Source organism: Pimephales promelas, chromosome 10 (genome assembly GCF_988280905.1).
Source record: "Pimephales promelas chromosome 10, fPimPro1.hap1.1, whole genome shotgun sequence".
NCBI classification, from domain to species: domain Eukaryota; kingdom Metazoa; phylum Chordata; class Actinopteri; order Cypriniformes; family Leuciscidae; genus Pimephales; species Pimephales promelas.
The window spans coordinates 17,933,245-17,942,712 of NC_142778.1; positions in this window are offsets into that span (position 1 = coordinate 17,933,245).

Consider the following 9,468-nt stretch of genomic DNA (forward strand, 5'->3'; position numbering starts at 1 on the left):
ACACTCTCTATCTAACCACTCGTTCAGGTGCTTTCGCGAGTTTTTGCAACCAACTACCGCACACGTCGTTCCCGAACCACTTTTATTCATGTTGTAAGTTAATTGTTATCCTCTTTGTCACTGCGATATCAGTGCTTTGTCGGCACAACGGAGCTAGGTAGCATAACCAGCCCGCCAAAACGGAAGTGGATTGCATAAACGGGAGGAGCTTAGGATGTAGAGCGGAAACGGCTCAAAAACTTGTGTATGGGACTACATGGCTCTGCGGTCAGAGAATCCTCGAGGTGACAATGCAGAGAGCGTTGTCCAGAGGCGGGGCATATTGTGCGCAATGCTGCTGCGCATGGCCGAAAATTTGCAGAGCGTTACCGGAGTCTTGCCATCAGGCACTGAAGCTGATTAATTAAATGCATTGACCAGCAGCTAACACCATTCATGGTAAATACCCTTAAACATTGAAAGGATGATACTTCAAATATTTCACTTTCCTTGTACTGTAGCCTTTTCATGAATATATAATTTATGAATCCACGAAGCCTCTGTACAGATAACCATGATAAACACAGCCTTGTTATCATTATTAACTTATTTAACATACACATGCATGAAGTTCAAAACAAGAAGGGTAACCTTATAGACAGAAAACACATTGCAGTAAGTGCAAATCCACGAAGCCTCTGGTAAACACAGCCTTGTTATCATTTTTTAACTTTTTTAACACACACATGTATGATGAAGTTCAAAACAAGAAGAGCTTGGTAGTCTAAGGTTGGTTGCGGTTTTCGCCACAGCCCTACTTAAAAAAATATACAGCCGATCACTGCCATTATAAAGTGATTTGTGAACTATGATTGTGTTCATCTGAAAGGAGAATATCATACAACTATGATGACTTGAGGGTGAGTAAATCATGGGCTATTTTTTATTTTTTGGAGGAACTATCCCTTTAACTATTAAAACCTCTACACCAGAGCAAAACTCACTCCGTTATGAAGGGCCATAAAATTTCGAGAACACAGAAGCAGTAGCTGTGCATATGGGCCAGATAACCATTCTTGTCTTTTTTTTTTTTTTGTCACATTTTATATTTTGTAGCATCATCAAAACAGAAACTAAGCACTGTGTTCAAGACACACTGGGGAGTGAGAAGCTGTAATAATGTAAAATGTGAAAAATGATGTTTTTCAAACAATCAAGCATGAAAGCGTATTTTAATACACCCCAAAAACAAAATCAAGACTTTGTAAAAAGTGTAGGACCCCTTTGAGATATTTTGTCTTTTTGAAGCTTGACTTTATTTTACTTTTCTTCCACAGAAGAAAGAATGAACATGTTGGATGACAGAGTTGTCCCTTTTGTTGTTCTTGTGATTAGGCCTTAAGAAAGAAAGGAGAAAGTTCAACAAGTAAAACTACTTTTCCACAACAAAAAGTGTGCCAAACCAATTAAACTGTTCATTTGTTTAGGAAAATTGGACAGTTGCTCTCACAGCTGTTTAACTGTAAAGTGGACCTTATCTCTCTCTTTCTCTCCTGTGATATATCCCATCATCGGTCTTCCTGTCCATCTTGCCCGGTCATGTATCTTTGCTCTAGATGAGTCAGAGACATTTAGGCATCAATCCTGGTTCACAGTGTGAGTCCACCTATAACCTACATTTGCCACACAGGAGAATGGCCACTGCATGCCGCATAACCTACACACACATGTGTAGTAGTCATAGATCATTCAGTACATATCATACAGTCTCTCCACAGTAGGAAATTTAAAGTAACAAGGCGATTAATCACGAGTGCTGTGATGCTCAGAAATATCATTATATTCTTTCTTGACAACATAATAGAAGCTTGCCACCAAGTGAATATTCAATGGAGTATGTTGTTTGAGAGTAAATGACAATCGTTTAAGATCATTTCTTGTCTTTCCTCCTCCAGTGAATGCAGGTTTCATTAGAGGTTGTGATGTCTCATTTCATTCTGTAATTTTTCAGTAAACAGAGTTAACCTGTTACTCGCCAAACGAATGAGAATGGGTTACACATGGAACATAAATTGCAACATATTCATAACTCAGTAATTTGAGTTACATTTTTCAGTGTTTTGTTTAATGATGTTTTTCATGACTGATGTTCCTCAAACATGCCTGCGTGTAAAACGGAGAAATGCATCTCTTTGGCATTTGAGAAAATTGTTTTAAAGGTCAAAGCAGAGCAGAATGATATGAAACACCTGAGATTTCACAACATGACATCATGACTTTTGCGTAAACATATACGCCACTTTTGAGTCAGGTGGCGTGTTATCTCTACGCCATTAACGTCCACGTCAGATCCGTGTGTCTGTACACGCAGTCAAATCTCCAGTCATAAATGCCATTAACCCCAGTGACGGTTAAGTTTAGGGATGGGGTTGAGGTAAGTCATATCTTTTTTTTACCTAGGATGGTAAGGGAACAGTCATAAATGCCATTAACCCCAGTGACGTTTAGGTTTAGGGACGGGGTTGAGGTAAGTCATATATTTATATAACGTTAAGTCAACGGCGTTCATAAACACGCTGAAAGGCGATTATGCGTCTTGATAACACGCCAAAAATGGAAATACGAATTGGCGTGTCATACACACGCTACTTCATGAGATCAGTCTGGATTTCATTTGCACATTACTGGAAATTGATTTAATATTTATAAAATAGAAATAGAAAGAGGAAACTATATAATAATACAGGAAATATGCATTCAGACAAACTAAGTGTTTTGACGGGACACAGGTGTCCGTGTCTATTGGTCAGAAATGAAAATTCTCTATTTATTCTCATGTTGTTAAAAACACATGTGACTTTTTTGTCTGTAGAACACAAAAAGTGAATTTTGAAAGAATATTCTACCATTGTATATAAAGTAAAAAAAAAAAAAAAGACCAAAAAAAAGGTTTTCAGTTCTCAAAACGACAAAAATATTTGGGTCAGTATTTATGTATTATTTTATTTTCCACAAAACACATGAACACATACTTGATTTTTGACAGACTCTTTATTTACCTCAGCGACATGAGCAGTGTTGCGTAAGCTACTCTGAAACTGTAGTTTGACAAGCTACAAGCTACTCGTAAGTTAAAGTCGTTCAACTATAGTCAAGCTACCCGTTTAGAAAAGTAGTTAGCTACACTACAAGTTACTATCAAAAAGTAGCTAGCTACATTGAAACTACTTTTGCTTTTTTAACAATATATATTATAAATAACTGAATTGTCTGAGGAATGTTTTAAGTAGTATATTTAGTGTTTAAAACAATGCAATACAATTATGATTTCAAAGAGTATTGTTTTATTACACACAACACTCAAATATCTAATATTAAATATCAAAAGTGCAAAATTGCAACAAATAGCCTACAACATTGCAAGAACAAAATATAAATCCATGTAAATTGCATGTAGCAAAAATACCGATTGAACTTGGACAAATAAGGCCATGGGTAATTAGCGTTAGTTGTTTCTCCATCCTCCAAATCTGCCATCACATCTTGTCTAATCATAATATGGGTGTGTCAACCCACTTCTGTACGTCAGTGAACCGTTAGCCGCAAGATGCGTGATTAAACAACAGGTGGCGGTAATGGCAAAAAATGAGTTTGTAATCTAACAAGAAGAAGAATATCCTTGCATCGCGCTGATTCGCGCAGGCTCGACAACGCAATGTAGCTTTTGCTCGCACTACACCGCTACTTGCTGCAAAAAGTAGTTAGCTACTGGAAAAGCTACACTGTTTAAAAAGCAACTGAGCCACTGCCAAGCTACTGAAAAATGTAGTTAAGTTAGTAGCGTCACTACTTGTAGTTAACTACTCCCCAACACTGGACATGAGAGATGGATTAACCACACAAATATATCTACAACTATACTGTTGTGTCTCAGACTGGCCACCTAGCACTAACCCTAAGGACATTTAAAGTAGGGATGGCTGACGCGAAACAGACGTGCCGAAGCGAGATCCCGAAGCGCAGATGGTTCAAAGCACTGATCCGAAGCGTGATTTAAAACACCCATGTCACGTGACTACGGCTAAATGAAGCTTCTGAAGCCCCTTTCACACAGCGCGTTGATCCCGTGAAATTGCCGGGAAATTGCCAGAACGCCTTCTGTGTGAACGCAAACACGACCCGGGATTGATACCGGGACTGATCCTGGGTTGGGGACCTATTAACATTGCCGGGATCAGTCCCGGAATGCGCACTGTGTGAACAAAAGCCAGGACCAATGCCGTAAGGGGTGTGTCATAGTGATGACGCTCGTGCCATCGCGCGACTCTGTTGCTCTTAGAAGAAAGTTTGTGTTCGTCATCAACAAAGAAAGGACGAACAAATGTCTGCAAACTGGAACAAAGCAGAGACTAGGAGCTCCTCACTATCGCGCTGAAGCTGAGATCGTTCACCAGCTTTGTGGAACGGTATGAGCGTGTACATGTTTTCGACACGTCCGTTATACGTCTCATCCTGACATCCTGTGTCTTCCCGGGATTTTTACGGGTTGTGTGTGAACGCACTCACAGATCCCGGCAAATCACTGGCAGTGTGAATGAACCGAAATCAAACAATCCCGGGACAAATGCCGGGTCACATTATCCGTGTATTTTCTGGAATCTCTGTGTGAAAGGGGCTTGAGTGTTTCCTCAGGTGTCATGGTCCGCTGAATCAGGGGTTGATTGATAGATAGGTCGGTAGGGAAAAATCACACAATCACACAGTAAAAGTGAAGTCAAAGCATTTTCACATTGTGGGTTTTTGTGAGAGGACTTTGGTTTTTAGATAGCTGATTTTTGGTGATATAATGACATTTATAGTGTGATTTGTTTAGTTATATTTAGGCTTCCATTAAAATGTACACATTGACTGAGAGAAAGACAGTTTAGTGAGAAAGAAAGAAATGAATCAATCAATCAATTCGGCATCGATGCCGGTATCAATCCCGGGTCGTGTTTGCGTTCACACAGAAGGCGTTCTGGCAATTTCCCGGGATCAACGCGCAGTGTGAAAGGGGCTCTAGTAACATTGCCGGAATCAGTCCCGGAACGCTCGCTGTGTGAACAAAAGCCAGGACCAATATGCCATAAGGGGTGTGTCATAGTGATAGTCGTGCCATCGCGCGACTCTGTTACTCTTAGAAGATAGTTTGTGTTCGTCATCAACAAAGAAAGAACGAACAAATGTCTGCAAACTAGAATGAAGCAGAGACCAGGAGCTCCTCATCCGCACTGAAGCTGAGATCGTTCACCAGCCCTGTGGAACGGTATGCGCGTGTACATGTTTTTCGACACGTATGTTACACGTCTCATCCTGACTCGCTGATCCCGGCAACTCACTGGCAGTGTGAATGAACCGAAATCAAACAATCCCGGGACAAATGCTGGGTCACATTATCCGTGTATTTTCAGGAATCTCTGTGTGAAAGGGGCTTATGTTATGTTATGCCATCTGATTCATGAAATTTATACTTCATATGTGCCGTCAGTTTAGGATTTGTTACTAATTGCTGTTTTCATTTTCAGCCACAAATGTCAACATCAGGCCCATCATCATCAACAGCAGTAGAAACACAGGACAGTTTATGGGAATATTTTGATGATTGTATTTGATGATACAATGATACACAATGCTACAGCTGATGCCACAGTAGAAGTGAAAAATACATTTATGCCCAGAACTCATGATCCCCTAAATTACTGGAAAGAGAGAGAAATAATCTTTCCTCATTTGTATGCCCTTGCTAAAAAATATCTTTGCATGCCAGCAACAAGTGTCTCCTCAAAAGAAGTAGGCCAAGTCCTTTGACAGCAGAGAAATTAATATTTTTGAATAAAAATCTATAAGAAAGTGAGACTCTGTGGCATATATACTGTATATACATATATATATGTATATATATATATTTATATACTATGATACAAATTTTATTTATTGGCTTTTCTTACTAGATTACTTAATGTTAAGTCAAAATAATTTGTTTTTGCTATGATTTTAATTTAGACTGTACCATGTGGTAATTAGTACTTACCTTATCCCATTGAATTGCAATGACACTTAAAAGTCAGGGCAAATATATTGTGTAACTAAAAGGTTTTTTTTTTTTTTTTTTTGATAACAGTACCTTTCTCTGTAATTTATTCTGCAAATTGTGTTGTTTCGTATTGCTACATAGTAAGTAGCGTTTGTTACCCCCTTGTTCTGTGTAGTTACAGGGTAAGTTTAACTTCTGCGGGCTGTAAATTAAAGTGGTGCTTGTTACCCCCTTGTTCTCCGTAGTTACAGGGTGTAACTCCTGCGGGCTGTAAATTAAAGTGGTGCTTGTTACCCTCTTGTTCTGTGTAGTTACAGGGTAAGTGTAACTCCTGCGGGCTGTAAATTAAAGTGGTGCTTGTTACCCCTTTTTTACCCAAAACTTAACATATTGTTCCCTTATACCTACACGGAAGTATACGATAATTACAGAAATGTAAACCGTAATTTCAGTGTACTTACACAGTTGTTTGTGGGTTGTAAAATAAAGTGTTACCAGATGTGTTTTACTATGCACAAAATGCCTTTCAACTTGAGCGCAAAATTGCATGTTACATAAAAGCGTCACCACTGCATCAACACCGAAAACATGATAAAAAAAAAATTCAAATCAAAACTTGTGAATAATAAATTATGGGGGAAGGTCATGCCTTTTTTCACAATCATTTTGGAGGGTCATAGAAAAAAAATATTGCAGGCGAACTGAGGGTCAAGTCTTTTTTGACTACAGATCTAAAATCTCCTCCCTTAAATACATTAAATAACGAACAGTCCCTGAAAGGAAGAAAAAGAGCAGCATGGATGATGGATCTGGTTGTGAACAAACAATCAATCGCTCTTTGATGACGTGATTATTACTTAACTGCAGATCATCTGTCCATCATCGTGTAAAGCCCGCCCTGGCAATTTGATTGGCCCGACCATTTCTGAACCGATCATAATTACTCCTAAATGGATCGAGTCCAGACCGAACATCCCTACCAAAAAATGTTGTGGGCGGGGTTTGAGCATCCAGGCTAATATTTTGTATTTTGCATATACCGAGTCTTTTTTTGTGATGAACAAAACAAAATATAAGTCATTTTACATTGAAAGGGGAATAACAAAGGTTTATTTATCACATAAAGCTATCATATGGCCTCATCATACCATATAGTACTCAATTCCATGGAAGAGAGAAAATCATAATTGATGAATGGATGACAAAATTTAGTTTTGGGATTAACTTCTTTAAAACATGATGAATACATTTTTATTTAAGTTCCCCTGTCAATAATTTTACCTCTTTAAACTCATATTTGATCACCAAAATGTCATATTTAAATGTTTTTCCTTGAATTTTTTTTCATGCCTTAAAATAGCTTGAATGTAACTCTACACACTTACCGCATTAAGTATACAAGATTTTATGATTACGCCTCCACTCACTCGCACCAGAGATCCACTCGTTGATGATCCCATGTTGACCTGATTGGTTACAAGGTAATTTGTGACGTCAGAAACACCAGCGATTTCCAAATGCGTTTTTGAGACTGTCTTTGATTCACTGCAGTTTTAAGGAGAAAATGGTGTTGGCTTATGAATTTGTGCATGATTTGTCTTAACCCTCAGGTGCTCTTCATTTCGGAGTCACACTTGTTATCTTCCCGGTCAAAAGTGACCGGACACCTAAAAATGAAACTTTCTCCATCCCAGTAAAACCAATGCAATTTATTTTTGTTCTATAATATTTATTCTTTGTAATTTAGTATTTTGAGACAGTTTGATTGAATTTATTAATATTTATGCAATATTTATGGTTTATTTTTGCCATGGAAAAGTATATATATTTTTCTAAATATATATAATTTTGAAAAAAAATGATGAATGCAGTATTTTAGTATACTATAGAGTCTTGGCCTTCAGAAAAAAAATATTTTTTGAAGAAAATTAGCATCATCTAGTTACAGTATAGAGAAAAAGCGTAGAATCATGGTGTAATCACTAGCCTTCGTTTCGGAGTCACACTTGTTATCTTCCCGGTCAAAAGTGACCGGACACCTAAAAATGAAACTTTCTCCATCCCAGTAAAACCAATGCAATTTATTTTTGTTCAGTTATATTTTTTCTTTTTAATTTTGTATTTTGAGCCAATTTGATGTTACTTATTAATATTTATGCAATATTTATGGTCCATTTTTGCCATTGAAAATAATACAAACTTTTTTTATATATACATTTTTTATTTTATTTTATTTTTTTAGCAGTATTTTAGGTTAAAATAGAGACTAGGCCTTCCAAAAAATTTTTTTTGAAGGCAGATTAGCGCCATCTGGTAAGAGTATGGAGAGAAAGCGTAGAACCATGTTGTAACCACTAGATGAAATGTACAGTTCTCTATGGAGAAGCATGTAAATTCCCCAGCTGTTCATGGACACGTTTACTTTTACTTTTCATGGACACATAAGTTTTAGATTTAATAGTGATTTAAAGTGTTAGTTTTTGCATTATGATTACAGTCAAACCTAAACATTGTGTTAGAAAGAGAATGCTAGGAAGCAAATTTTATACACATTTTTTTTTCATTCTGAATTTGTACAAAAAACAAACAAAAAAACAATGCAATTCATTCAATTATAACACTTTATGTAAAATAATATTTAATGAGCATGTCTATTTGTGTCACTGAACCGTAACAAATATATAGGTGTGTGTTTATTTGTGCGTGTGTGCGTCTGTTTGTGAGTGTGGGTGAGTGTCAATATCACAATCTTGATGTTTTAGAGTGTCACCCCTTCATTGTTGAGCACTTTTTTCTGCATCATGGCCAATTTGTAGATTGCAAATTGTAGTTTGAAGTTGTAGATTGTTGTTTTTGTCAATTTCCCATTCATTTCCTATGGTCGGTCATGTTTGACAGAAGAGCAGAAGTGTATCTCATTTTTTTACGACCACTTAAAGTGCTCGAATCATGACCTCAATTTTTTTTTGTGTTCACATACATGTTGCCATAAAAGTCACGAAGTTTCGTAATTTTCTGATGAAGCAGTGATTTTTTTAGAAATTCAAAACAGATTTTTTAATCACAATTTATTGGTGTTTTTGTGTATAAAAGTGTGTGTGTGTGTGTGTGTGTGTGTGTGTGTGTGGTTGGGTATGTCTGTTTTGCACTCTTGATATTTTAGAGTGTCACCCCTTCAATGCTGAGCACTTTTTTTCTGCATCGTGGCCGATTTGTAGATTGTACACACAAAAATTCTCAAAGTTTTTGTTTTTGTCATTTTCCCATTCATTTCCTATGGTCGGTCATTTTTGACCGAAGAGCACAAGTGTGACTATTTTTTTTACGACCACTTAGCATGCTCGGATCATGACCTCAATTTTTTTGTGTGTTCACATACCCAATGGAATAAAAGTCACCAAGTTTTGTAACATTCC